The sequence below is a fragment of the Onychomys torridus genome, chromosome 14, assembly GCF_903995425.1.
Source record: "Onychomys torridus chromosome 14, mOncTor1.1, whole genome shotgun sequence".
Taxonomy (NCBI): Eukaryota; Metazoa; Chordata; class Mammalia; order Rodentia; family Cricetidae; genus Onychomys; species Onychomys torridus.
The window spans coordinates 17,682,624-17,697,953 of NC_050456.1; positions in this window are offsets into that span (position 1 = coordinate 17,682,624).

Here is a 15,330-nt window from a genome sequence, read left to right on the forward strand (position 1 = left end):
ATGTAAAGAAAAATGAAATATGATGTAAATAGATAGAGCTAGCAAATATTATACTGAGTGAGCTAAGATTCAGGAAGAGAAACCCTATATGTTCTTTCTTATTTGTGAATCCTAGTTGTGAACCTGTGATATGAATATTCTATCTGAAGCAAAGAAGACAGGAAGGTTCAAAGGGAACATGTTGGAAGGAAAAAGAAGAAGGGTTAAAGGAAGGGATGGTAAGGGACAGTTGCTTCAATTAATTAAGGAAAAGTAGGAGAGGAGATTTTAATCGAGAAGTGGGAACTGGGTTAGTACAAGAGAGTGAGCAAGAATGGATTGCATTGAGGATTCTTGAAAATGACAAGGGAAACATTATTTTACAATTTGTTCATATTATATGGAGTTATGCCATATACATTGATGGTGTTTCCTCTCAAAAGCACTATGCTATCCAATAAAAATTCCAGGTCCAGGCATGGAAAACCTCCCCTTTATTTATTGGCCAAGGGAATACAAGGGTCTCTCAAAATAATATAGTCTGTTGCTATTGACTCAATTTCCTTCCAGAACTCAAAAGAATAAGATATTTTTATTTAAGACATTATACACTTTGGCCACAGGCATTGGAAGAATCAAATTGTAACTGCTTTGTAAGATTCCTTCTTTTGCATTGGCTCTTACAGTATCTGAAGTTACTACTGAAGCTTCCAAGGAAGAAGATTAATAGTTCAACCCAATTGTAATAATAGTTCAACCCAATTGTAATAATAGTTCAACCCAATTGTAATAATAGTTCAACCCAATTGTAATAATAGTTCAACCCAATTGTAATAATAGTTCAACCCAATTGTAAAGCATATAAACCATAACAGTAACTTACCTGGCAAATATCAATAGTGGTACAATAATGACAGTTTTATCATGGGAACAACCAAAAGCTGTAAAATTGTACTTAATGCCTCCTCGGTTAAGAGGTGATTTGATGCCTTATATTGTAAACCAAGATAACTAGACATGGCTTGAGTTCTCACAGATTGCTGGAACCAACTTTTGTCAGTTACTTTTCTATTGCTATGATAAAACACTATGACCAAGGCAACTTATAAAAGGAAGTGTTTATCTTGGAGCTTATTGTTTTAGAGAGTGAGAACCTGTGGTGTTTTGAAAGGGAGTGGCACTATTAGAAGGTATGGCTTTGGTGGAGGAGGTATGGCCTTGTTAGAGAAAGTATGCCACTGTGCTGTGGGTTTTGAGGTCTCACATATGCTCAAGCCACATCCAGTGTCTTACACAGTTCCCTCTTGTTGCCTTCCAATTAATAGGAAGGAAGGTGTTGGATTCTTAACTCCAGCACCATGTCTGCCTGTATGCTGCCATTTCCTACCATGATGATAATGGACTAAACCTCGGAAACTGTAAGACATGCCATTAAATGTTTTCCTGTATAAGAGATACCATGGTCATAGTGTCTCTTTATAGCAATAGAAACCCTAAAAGGCCTATGACCATTATGGAAAGAAGCATGACAGCTGTCAGGCAGGCATGGGAGCAGAAGCCGCTGAGAGATTACATCTTGATTTACCATCACTCATGCACCAACTTTTTAAATCACTTTTTTGAGTTCTTAATTACATTGCATGTATTTCTTTTTAAACCCAGTGAGTCTATTTGGTGTTGGTATAGGTATAAATACAGTTATTGGAACATGGGAAACCTATCAGAGGACACACTCAAAGAAGACTTAATCTTCCTCTACCAACAGCCATTAGTTTCCAATAGCTCATCAACTAGTGGTGAAACATTGTGAGCCAGTTTTCCATCTATAATGGAATTTTGGCTATTTTGATGTTTTCTGGGTCTTGTAGATGCAGTCAGAGAAGCAATGTGCCATGGCCTGTCATATCAAGTTATAGAGCAGTCTTCTCCAGCATTAAGTTCTTACAATCTTTTGGTTAGTTCTTCCTCAATTGTTCCACAAGTTTTGAGGGGAGGGATTATTGCTGCCTGGGGCCCAGCCTCTGGGCAGCACAGGGCTCAAAGGGAAATCCGAAGCTTTGGCACAAAACAGACTTTTCTGTCTGAAGGGTTGGGGAAAAAGCACTCACATACTCTCTTGATGGTTTCCTTCCTTATTTGGAGACATAGATGGGGTCCATCCTCTTCTGATGGACTTATTAGACCGGACTGACTGAGGTTGGGGATAGCCATGTAAAAGCATATTTATAGATAATTACATAAAGTATTTACTCATACCAAGGTCCCTAACTTTAATTTACAAGTCTTACTGAAAAGGAGCATCACATGACTCCATGACTCTAGTCCTTCATTATCCATTGAATGCAATACACAATAATACAAAAGCCACAGGTGTACCTGAGGTGTCTTGTGACCAAGTCATTGGATGGCTGCAAGGCCCCTCAGCAAAACAATCATTGTTTTCCACAGGGATTCTTTAAGGTCAAGGTAACTCAAAAAAAAAAAACAACAAAAAACCCAGCTGTTTGTTCTAATATCTATCTCATACAGTGATTGTGCTACAACAGAGCACAAGCAACATGTTTTTCATCTCACTTACAATAAATAAAGTCATCCCAATATCCCATATACAATTATGTCTAAGAAACTTATTGCAGATTAACAGAACATGAGCAGACAGTATTTTTTTCACAGCCAACTCTTTTGCTGGCAGGCTGCATACTGCTGTTACAAAGAAAGACTCATTCAATTTACTGTTTTTCTTGAAAGTTCATCTTATAAGGAATCACAAACCTAAACTTTTGCACATAAAAGGCAGTTGGTTGGCTGTACTTTAAACCTTTAGGGTGTACAGCCATTTATCAATAGTTTCTTATATCAAGATATTGAGGGCAGGAATGGGTACAAGGAGTTAATCAAAACCTTAGATCATCAATCTTAACAGTTGGGCTGCTCTGTATTTTCCAACTCAGCTAGTATTTTTGTGGACATTAGATTGTTTTCTGTGGTTTTTGTTTGTTTGTTTGTTTGTATGTTTGTTTTTTTGTTTTGTTTTTTCATCTTAAAGCTACTGTCAAAGCTTCTGGTCTAACCTGAAGTTACTACAAAGATTTGTTTCAGCTAATGATGAACACCAAAACTCATGACTGCATTTTTTTTCCGAATTTGTCTTTCAACATTAAGATGAAAGGAATTCGAGCCTATCTCCTGGGACTCACTGTATTGCTAATCATTAACTTGGGCTAAAATCTAAGCATCTCTTTAAGTGAAATTCATAGACACTAGCTGTTCACTGTTTCTCTAATCATTAGCTGGAGCTACAATCTAAGCAGATCCTTAAGTGAAACTCATAGACTCTGGCCATGTGACATTGCCTTTTATTCACTTGTATTCATTGAAACTCTGTATAAGCTGACATTACATTTATCAATTAGACAGTACAGTTTAAGAAGAAATCATCCTCATAGTAATCCACAAGTAAAAATATCCAGTAGTATAGGATGTATCCATGTGATAAACACATTACCTTGCAGACAGTGAAGAATTTTCCCACACCCAATTCAACCATACCAGATATCAGAGAAAGATAGCAATGTCAAACATGTAAAGACACAGCAGAAACAAAGACATTCCAAGGTCTGTGGTCTTGGGGGGGCCTTGCCCAACTGCGAATTATCCACCAGGGGAATGTCTCCTGGTAGGCTGATATCCTGAATCTCAATTACCACCTGATGTTCCTCTGACATGGCTACAAGCAAGGGATTTTAATATAGATACTCCATTTAGTGCTCAGTACTCCATGGTCTCTTATTTTCTATTCTCTGATCAGTTGTGAGTCTGGATTAATCATTGTCTACTGCAAAGAGATGTCTGATAATGATTGAAAGCTATACTAATATATGGCTATAAAGGCAGGCATTTACATTGCAGTTTAATTGTAGAATGATTTAGCTGAATAATGATAGTAATTTCTCCAATATGACCTATGGGATTATTCAACCTATAATCTACCTATCCATGGCTTTTTGGCCTAGATAGCAGTAACATGCGTAAGTTCTATCTTATGGTAACATCTTTAAATCCAATCACACAGTGCTTTATTACTCCTAAAAATTGGTGACATTATTGCACTAATGTATTTATTGCCAAGTTGATCATTACTGCATTTTTCAGGAATCTCAGCTGGATAAGACATAATAAGTAAATATTAGACACTCATATCTTTTGAACATTTGTTAGCCATAAGCAAATAAAAATATGTCAAATACACATATATTATCCAGATATAAAGAAAAAAAGGAAGAAAAGAGAGGATTCCAACTGGGTAGGGTAGAAGAAAGTAAATAGAGGGAAGAGAGACAAAAAAGACAAAAACTGTTTGATAAAGCCTTAAAGAGACTTACTATTTTTTATTTACCTAAAATTATACATAATACACAAAAGTATATATATATATATATATATATATATATATATATATTACAAGTTAAGTTATGCCACTTGAGCAGACAATGATCTCTACAATCTTTAAACTAACAAAAACCCCAGTACCAGGCATAAGAAATGCTTACAGTGGTTGGTCAGGGTAGTCCACGTTTTTCCCAAACAGTACATACTATTGTTGTTGCTCTTGGAAGATTCTTAGAGGTTGAAAATAAGATAATGCATACTTAGAAAAAAGGGCCCAGATCATCCAGGCTGTATCTAACCTGCAGTCTAGATTCTGTAGTAACAAAAAATGTTCCTACTAGCTGCAACACCTGTGAACTAGAACAATGACCATCAAGGCAAGAAAACTGTAAAGATGCAAAAACTGGCATGCACATATTGTGGTAACCAACAGCTTTCTAATTGGACTTTAAGGCCTACTCATCAGCAGACAAGTCCTACCTTCTAACAGAAACCTACCAAACATCCCTGAGATGAAGTCATGATCTTAGAAGAGAATCTACTATCACCATTTTGTTTGACCTTAATAATTTCTAACTGCAATCTAAATCTTATCTTTAACATATAGATAAATGTAGCTATCAACCTCATCAAAAAGCTTCTTTATACATCAAAAGGAGACCATTACAGAGAACCACAATTTAACACAAGGTAGAGATCAATAGATTGTGGGGATCTCAGCTTAAATGGATACATCTACATCATAGGCCCTGCTTCTACTGCTCAGGGAACATGACTGAAGAGGAGGTCAAAAGATTGTAATAGGCAGAGTATCAAGATGTCTACTTTGAAACAGTCTTTTATAGAAATGGCTGTACAGCCAGGAGTGGAGTGGGGTGGGGAGGGGGTGGCGCATGCCTTTAATCCCAGCACTCAGGAGGCAGAGCCAGGCAGATCTCTGTGAGTTCAAGGCCAGCCTGGGCTACAGATTGAGTTCCAGGAAAGGCACATAACAACACAGAGAAACCCTGTCTCAAAAAAAACCAATATATATGTATGTATATCTACATATATATACATATCTACATATACATACACACACACACACACACACACACGCACACACACACACACATATATATATATGTGAAAAAAAAAGAGCTGAACACTGATAATATCAATAGACTTGCTAATGCAGGAGAGGGAAAATCTCAATGGGTTCCACACCTAGAAAAAGAAATACATGCAACTAATCAATGTTAAGAGAGGAAGAATTAATCTCTCTCAAGGACAAGCTCTAATCAATTAGCAATTGGTTGCAATACAAAGTGATATGTTGTTTTCTGAAAATGTTCTGTTTTTAACTAGGTATAAAAGATAACTCTAGAGAGATGAAGAAAATCTTGCTAAAACATCAAGATAAGTTATCAATTTTATTAAAGTGAAGAAGATATCAACAGGAAACAATAAAAAATAATTTGCAAATGTCAATATCCTTAATTGTACCAAAATTATGAAAAGTGAATTAATATCTAGGGATATGTCTTAATGACATTGAAGAATGCATTCTAGTAGGTCCTGGATTTGATCCCTAGCACCAGGTAAAAATGGTAGTAATAAATACATGGTGTGATTGACTGCCTCTCAGCTTAACAAAAGCTAAAATAACTAGGTTACTCTGTGACAATATCAGTAATTTCTATTCTCACTCAGATTGTTAAGATGATACATGGCAAATCATCTTATGTATTTTTAATTTTATAAATATATTTAGGTATGGATCCAAATGTTTAGTATATATGTCACAACATTGTAATAATAACTAAAAACCTTTATAGTCTTTATGAAAATAGACATGTAATTAAAGAAACCAGTTAGGCACAAGAATAGCAACAGAGGCTCCATTGTCTCATCTGACAAACAAGACTGTCTATGCCTTAAATAAGGATAGCCTTCATTACAAACTATCAAACAGAAATTCTTTATTGGCCCACAATAATTTCCAAGTCTATAAAGGTTACTAAAAACAAAAAAGTGGTAAAAGATATCAAATAATATAGTTCTAAGACAACAAAAATGTTTTTCTGTATAGGTACATAAATAAATGTTGAAGAATAACTACTTGTTTGTGACCATATCAATTCACACATCTGCATTCATATGCATGTAAATGCATTCTAAAGTTATCTACAATACTAGCCTGTATTAGAAAGATTTAACCAGAATAAGAAAATAGGTTTGGGTGGAAATTAAAGGAGTCATTTCCTTCAGCAACTTGGTGTATATTCATACATAAATCTGTCTTTTATCCTTAAAACACAATTTAAGATGTTTTTAGTCAGGGACAATATCTATGCAGACTATCTCAGAAACTGGCTACTATGTAAAAGTATGCACACAGACTCTGTTATTCACATTTTGATTAATGAAGTAACAAAATTTGGCTATAAGGAAGAGATTTGTATATATTCCTGCCTTTTCTCAGGTGGTCTGAAAATGTTTTACTTAAAAAAAAATTATTTTTATATACCAACCACAGGTTCCCCCTTACCCTTCCCCCTGCTCCTCTTAGCCCCACCTCCCCCCACCACCCATCCCTCATTCCTTCTTCCAACAGGGTAAGTTTTCTCATGGGGGAACAGCTAAGCCTGGGACATTCAGCTGAGCAGGACCTCAACACATTTTGCACTTCTTTTAGATTTTGGTCTAAGGTAAACTACCACTCTCAGGGGTGGGAACACTGTTTTCCCTTCTCTTCCTGTGTTTTGAGGGGAAGCTGAGGAAGCTTGTATCAGGAGTGACAAGCCGGATGCCACAGTAAAAAAGAAGCTGAACAAAATATTTACAAATGATATTTGAATTTTCTCAAGAAATATTCCTTGATAATTTATCCTTGGAGCCCACTTTGACATTATACATGTATAAAATATTAAAAAACACACAAATTATTATACACTGACAACCAGCATGAAGCCTGTTTATAGTCAAAGTAGTGTTGATAGTACAGATAGGACGTAGGATGAGGCTGACAATGAGGCTGATACTCTGGGACCATGCCTCATCTGCCAGTCAGGAATGTGTCAAATCAAAGGCAAAAATCCCTAGGTATATGAGCTTCTTCCACAAAGAAAATCCATCATAAAGTAATTCTTGTGGGCCAATTTAAGCTTCTTTATCAGGAAGAACTTGAAAGACCTTCATACAGCATTTTGTTTATTATTGTAAATTAACTGTCTCTTCCTATCTTCAAATGAAAAAGAGCTTGGACAATGTATAACCTTGTACATTCTGTAGATGATACATTGAAGAAAATATCAAATATAGAAACATGTCCCTACTCCTTAAATTTTATTCAGAATTATATTTGTCCTACATAAATTTTAATCCCATTCATAGACCCGACAGGACTAACTTGAAAACCAACCTCCAGATGTGCTGTGAATGAAATCTCCTCTCAGATCAACATAATGACCAGAAAAGCTCCATTATTTTCTTTGTTCCTATATTCTAGGCTGTGATTAGCTTTTCTCTTTCTGGCAAATGTTGAACCAAGTCCCCTGGCTACAGACTTGTTTCCGTGAAGAGCTACAACTCATCATAAACTGGGAAACCTCTAGTTTGCATCAGATATTAGTAGCATCCAGTGGATACAACTGTGTGCATTTAAGACAGAACAAGGAAATGCTTAATGTGAAGTGGTTTCATTATAACAAGCTGCTGAATTATTTACACCAATAAAAATTTATCTTCTAGAGTCTCCTGAAAAGAAATTACCCTCTTGGTATGCACAATTGTTGTCTGCAGTGAAATAAGCACACTCAGTACTGTCAGCTTACAGGCACCACAGGAACAGTCAAATGATTCTCTGTACTCTCATTGTCTTTTTGTGTTTAGTAAAGGGAATTTGAGGAAATTAATGCTTAGTCAAACTGAAAGTAATGACCACTGAGTGGTATTCTATGTCTGAAAGGTTTTGCGTATTACATGGTTTTAAGTAGTAGTTACAATCCCAAAGTCTCTTATATGTAGACATTGAAATGATCATAAAAATGAACAAAGATCCTAATATGAGAAATATTTGTCATACCTGTCTATGTCATGGCACACCAGACAAAAATTAAGGTTGACAATTAAGTAATGCTGTTTTCTGTTTTAAGGAGGTGATGAAGGGGCTGAAGATATGGTACAGCAGGTAAGAGCATGGATGGCTCTTTGAAAGGACCTGAGTTCCCAACAGCATCCATGTTGGGAAGTTTATAACTACCCCTTAACTACTTCTCTGGTTTCTTTAGACACTTGCATGCATATGCACGCACCCCTCCACACCCACATACATACATGTAATTAAAATTTGAAAAATCATATGAAAAAGAAGATCCTGGGTCCTTATCTGATTACAGATGTGTGGATATTCACTCCCATATACACCAAAACTCATCCATAGAGATATTAGCTAGGAAATAGGATGTTTAAGATAAAGGTTTCACATAGTCCAGGTTTGTAAATATGGTATCAGTTAAAAATAATATGTTTGGTGAGGTTATTAAGTTATTGATACACAGAGAACTCCTAATGTGCTGAAGTAGATAAGCAACAGGCATGTCCACAGGTAATACCATAGTGCTTTTGGTCTTAGAAACAGAAACATTTTCATTACCAGAAAAGAAATGAAGGGACAGAAAATGGTGATGAGCTCAAAGTATGGTTTTCACTATATTTTCCTTCTATAGTATGCACTGGTCAATCTGCATGACCAAAGAAATTGGTAACATTAAGATTTACGAGTAGTTGATGGCAAATATAAAAATATTCCTCATGATAAGTTTTTTGCTTGGTTAATATCTAATGTGTGTTATCAACTAATAGTATGCTACTTAAAATGATTAATTTCTCTTACATCTTAAACATATAGAGAACTAATACAATATGACTAAAAAAGGAAAGAGGAAATAATTGAAAAGGAAGAAATGAAACTGTCCTTAGTTGTATGTAACATTGTCTGTGAATGAATCAATAAAAAAGTATCTTTTAACTAATAATGGATTATAGCATAATTGTTGGTCAAAAGGCTAGAATATAGAGTTAATTTCTTCTAGAGCAGCAATAAATAAATTGAATCTAAAATTAATACATAATAGCATTTACCTTAGCTCCTTCAAAACAAACACAAGTATACATCTAACAAAATATGGAGATTATATTTTCTATATTCTTTCATATATGATCAATAACCTTTAAAATTTCTAATTTAATCGAATGGACGTATATTCCATGCCCTGAATAGAGTCAAGATATCATTCATTCCCAACTGTACCTACCTTGAGTGTCAATAATATGCCATTCAATTAATAGTCCTAATACTTTTAGAAGGTATCCAGGAAACAATGTAGATAATGCTGCATTGATCATGACATTTTTAGATGTTCATTGAAGACATTATTTATAAAAGAAAAATTAATAACTAATTAAACTAATTAATTATCATAAAAGCACTTTTCTATATAAAAGTATTGCTCAAAGAATGAGGAACAAGCTATAGAACTGAAGAAAAAACACACAGCAATGTCTAAAGAATGATTGTTGCCAAGAATATGCAAAGAACTCTTAATATTCAGCAAGAAGTGTTGTAGAATATTATTTTAAGGTGTGTTACTTTTGTTTCTGCTCTGGAACATTTGTTCAATGATGCAAAGTTGTGTTTCATTTATTTGCTTAAATAAAATTCATCTGCTGAGTCAGCAACTAGCTGACAGGAAGTGGTAGGGAGGGAGCCAGGTGGAGAAAGGCTTTTAAGTGAGGGTGAGGGGAAGGATGAAGGCTTTTGTGGAGATGGCAGCAAGGAGAGCTGCTGAGCTATTCATTCTCTCTGAGGAGCAGAATTCCACCTCAATCTTTGAAACTTGATTTCTTTAGTGGGACAGAGATTTAGGTAAGTTCCCTTGGTAGCTCTGAAAGAGTTGGTGCCGGAGGGAACAGATCCCCTCCGGCTGCAGCCCTTGTAGCCAAACCTCTGCTGGTAGTGGCATGGTTATAGTTGCTGATCAGAACAGTGGTGGCTTAAAAGGCAGAACAGTTTAAGGACAACAAAGAAGAAAATGAAAACATTTTTAAAAATAATTGATCATAAGCACAAAAACTTTATCATCAGAAAAACACTCTGTAAAACAAGCAAACTACTACATGTAATAAGCCAAATTAAACCAAATTAATAAATCCAGGTTTAATGAGCAAAGCAATCCTGGGTGACCTTTGGGAAGGCTGGGGAAGAGTCCTTAAGTACCCTGTAGGCATGTTCTTGAGCAGCCCCAGGGAAGGTCTGGCTTTTGGTGGGCTTTGAGGCGGCAGGCGTCTGGAATGGGAGGGCAGCTTTAGGAAAGGTTGTCTGCTGTTTGGTGAGCTTTGAGGGAGACGGTTTGAGGAGAGAGGTGGGGAAGGTGATCAAGGTGAAGCTTCCACCAGAGCACTCATTAATCATGTGAAACTCCAAAACAATGAAAGTGTCACATGCAGACAAGGATATGGAATAACACTTTCGCTATATAACAAATACTTCATTGTAGTCTCGATGTGTGTGTGTGTGTGTGTGTGTGTGTGTGTGTGTGTGTGTGTGTGTGTTTGAAGTGTCTATACTTGTTTGTGTGTGTTTGTACTAATGTTGTGGGAATGTAGATGCCACAGGTTGATTTCCAGTGCCTTCCCCCATTATTTACATGATTTTTTTGAGATAGGATCTCTCATTGAAACTAGAGCTCATCAGTCCTGCTAGATTTCTTGGAAAACAAGCTTTAGGCATCTACCTGCTTCCATACCCAGCACCAGGTTTACAGACACATGCAGCTGCACTGAGTTTTGCATTGGTCCTGGATGACATCAAAACTCAGGTTAGCGTGTTTGCACTAACTTCCCATTTTCTTTATTGTAGAATATTTATAGTGATGGAGACTGTATCTTTATGGAAATGAGGGGCATGGGAATGTGCAGTACTTCTAATATATTTTCCTGTTAGTCTAAAACAGCTTTGAACTGAAGATCAGGGTAAATCATCCAAATGTGTTTCCAGTTTCCTCAGGGATCTCTTCAGAAAAAAAAAAAAAATAGAACATTGCTTCTAACATATTTGAAAGTCATGCAAACTGTGATTTAGTCATAACTGGGTTAGCATAGTTTTACAAAGCAAGTAACTCCTACCTTGAACCACATGTTTCCCTTATAAACAAGTGCTTGTTGGGCAGAGCCAAAAGTCTCTCGAGCACTCAGCAGCTGATGCTGATTCTTCAGACTTTTGAAATGATTTTCTGATAAGTGTTGCTATATCTGACTTACCCATAATCAGTGCACTGGTAGACTGACTCATAAGAGAAAGTGCAGAATTTTTATTTTGCAGTGAATTTTCATGATGTATATATCTTCACCAAGACTGATGTAAAAGTAGAAGTTACCTGATAATTAGATCATAAAACTTTTCCTATATGCCTAATTAGTATATTTCACCCAAATCTTTAATTTTGTCTGTTGTTTTCTTGCTTCTATCCTGAAGTTTAAAGAAATTTACTTGTTGTCTTGAAAGTTGATTTTTTTAAACAAGAAGAAAGTCAGACATTCACAAGCAATTGTAATAGTGTGATATTACTTCCTGAATTGAAAGTATGAAATGAGAGTCAAAAGTAGCTTTTAATATTCTGACTCGCTCACTGGGGCCACCCTGTGTCCTGATGTAGAGGTCTCTTCTTAAGGAAAAACTCTGTCCGTTTCTCTTTCTCTCTCCCTCCACTCCCACGAGGTGTGCAATTTCTCTCTCTCTTTCATTCTCTTTTTCTCTCTTTCCTATCTTCTCTTTGTTTCTCTATTATAATAAACCATTTCCAGGCAGATGTATCATCTGGGCTGTGAATGTCCACCCACCGCCTCATTGCCATGCCCTTATGGAGTAGGTCTTCCACCAGCCTGCTGCTGCATCTGCCCAGCATGCCAGCATGGTTCCCTGCATGAGTGGGATACCCTGGCCTGTCCAACTGGGTGTTACCACATGTGTATAATTCATAACAGTAGCATCAGTCTAAATTTTAATTTTGAGCTCATGTCAAATAAAACACTCTCCCATGTCACTAATAGTTCTGCAATTTTAATAATACCTTAAATTTTCTTTTTAATACTTTGAAAAATAGCGAAATAAAGCAATGATGATAAGAAGAAATCAGAAAGTATTTGTGTAACACAATCATACTGCAGACCAGCTGTTACATTGTCTTCATATGATGCAGGGATGGGTAAACTTTCTTGTGTCTCCTTCTACTGTGTATCTCAGGATATGAAGCATTTAATTGTGTTAACTTTCCAAATAATGAGATGTGAGGAAGCAAGACAGGGATCAGATGATTTCCATTAATCTATTACAATCCAAAATAAAATGCTCTTGCAAATTCTAACTCAATATTAGAGTGTGATTGCATGACACCAGTTGGAATAGCTCACCATCATCTAATTGGCCTAAAAACAGATCTTTAAAATAGACATTACTCATCATTCATCATTACTGATAAGACATATTCCACTGAGAGAGATAAAACACTAAGTGAAATAAGATTTAGTTTTATATTCAATATCACACTTAAAGAAAGAACAAAATTTCATTCATTCATTCAACAAAAGGTATTCAGTGTTTATATATTGACACAGATAAAAGATTTGACAACTCAACTTGAAACTCTTGAAGGAGAAAGAGTATTACTTCATGAATATAAGAACATAATAAATGCTATAATATGTATGTTTTTACAGTGTACTTACTACTGAGGGCAGAGAAAGGACAGATGTGGGAATACTAGCTGCAGAGACCTGAAAGTAACTTATTTCACCTTAACGAGTGATTATTTATTTCTCTGACATTTATAACAAAATGTTCTATTGCTCTCCATACACTTGATATGGTGCTCAGTTTGCAAAAATATCCCCTAAATTTTAAATCATTGACATCTTTTACATCTATATGACCACTTAATGTCACAGCTGCTGTATTTCAGATGTAAATGCAATGAAGCTAAAGTCCAAGCCTTGGTGTGGCTCCAGCCTGAGAATCATCTCACTATACAACGAGCTAGAAAACTACATATTGTAGCACGAATCCTAGTTGGTCTTAAGAACAAAAAACCTGGAGCCAGATATTGGGTAAATGCTGAAAGATCAGAGAGACAAAAGAAAAAGCCACCGCCACATCTCTTACCTCGCCCACTTCTCAGCCTGAAAGAGTTTTAGATTCTGTCCCTATGAATCCTCAGAATGAATGCAAGGAATTCCTGTCCCCTCCCACCTTATAGTCCTCTCTTTACCCAGTCATATTCCTTCCTGTCTCCACCTTTCCTAGTGCTGGAATTAAAGGTGTGAGCCATTACTGCCTGGCTCTGTTTCCCTTCTAGAAACTCATGTAGCCCAGGGTGGCCTTGAACTCACAGAAATCAATATGCCTCTGCCTCCCAAGTGTTGGTATTAGAGGTGTGTGCCACCACTGCCTCTATGGCTAACTAATGGCTTACTCCAAACTCTGATCTTCTGGCAAGCTTTTATTTGTTACATCACAAACAAAATATCACCACAAGATATTGTTAAGGTCAGAATTTATTTAACATTGTTAATTATTAAGACTTAATACTAGGTGACTCATTGTAATTTTCAAATATATTTAATATTTAAAAGTAAGTGAAAAGTATAGTGTCTTCTGCAATAAGAATTTACTTTCTAAAGAGCAGAATTAGTTCTCTAGTGACAAATGATAAGCCCTAAAAAGATAAATACAAATAACATTATATGAACTGAACAGGTTACGTGTTTGTGTGTGTGACAGTTATTTTGTGTGCATATGTATGTGTGTGTGTGTGTGTGTGTGTGTCTGCAATAAAGATTAATGAAAAAGAGACCATAAACTTGAAGGAGATTGGGGAGGGGTATATAGGAGAGTTTGGAGGAAGAAAAGGGAAGAGACAAAATCTTATAATCTCAAAAATTGATAAAAGCATTTAAAAAAACAAAGTTCAAGAATATGTTATCTCTACGTGGTCAGTCTTAAAAAATTAAATGTAGTCTTCTTCCATTAATAGATAAGAAGCTGATTGTGTGCTAGGAAATACAATATCTGATGATATTTATAGTACATAATTCACTTATGATGGACATATTTCTATATGTTAGTTTTAATAATTTATCTCCACAAAGAGAATAAAGATGCATGAAACCTTCCCTGAAGATCTATTTACTAAAGAATCTTTGTATGGCAACAACATACATCTAGGGATAATATGAGTTTTCAAATGGACCCAAATGTTATCATTCACTACTCAGAATCCCTTGAGCCAAGCTTCAAATAGGAGCCTAAAGTAATTGTTGTGTAAGAGATATACTAAAAAAAAGGATGCACTCCTATCTCTAGTCAAGATTCCGGTCTTACCTTTCTATTTCACCGGTTTTCTAGTATTATGCCAAAAACCACTCTACTTTGTTGGTTTCACTAGTTAGGGAATTTACATTCAATAAAGTACAATAATACACTTTATTTTTAGTTGTATTTTATTACAATCATTTAGCAATTTCAATAAAATGATGTAATAGTGTTCTGCTATGACAAACAAAACCAATTAAGCTCCAGATACCTAAGTAAATTGTCTCAAAATTAAGTAAGCTGTCTCTAAAGGAAGGAGGGTTTCAGGAATCTTCGAAGTTACTGTTACAATATAGAAAGTTGGCCTGGAACTTGATATGTAAACCAGATTACAGTGACTCTATAGCAGTCTTTGTGCCTCTGGCTCTAGTGATGCAATTACATGTGCATGTTGCCCTGCCTGGTGAAAGAGTAGCCGTATTTTTTTTCAGCATTTATTTTTTTTTAGTTTGAAAAAAATTTCTTTCCTTTTACATACCAGCCCCTCTTCCCCCTCCCTCCCCTTCTCCTGCTCCCTTCCACCTTTCCCTACCCCACCTCCATCCCCTCCTCAT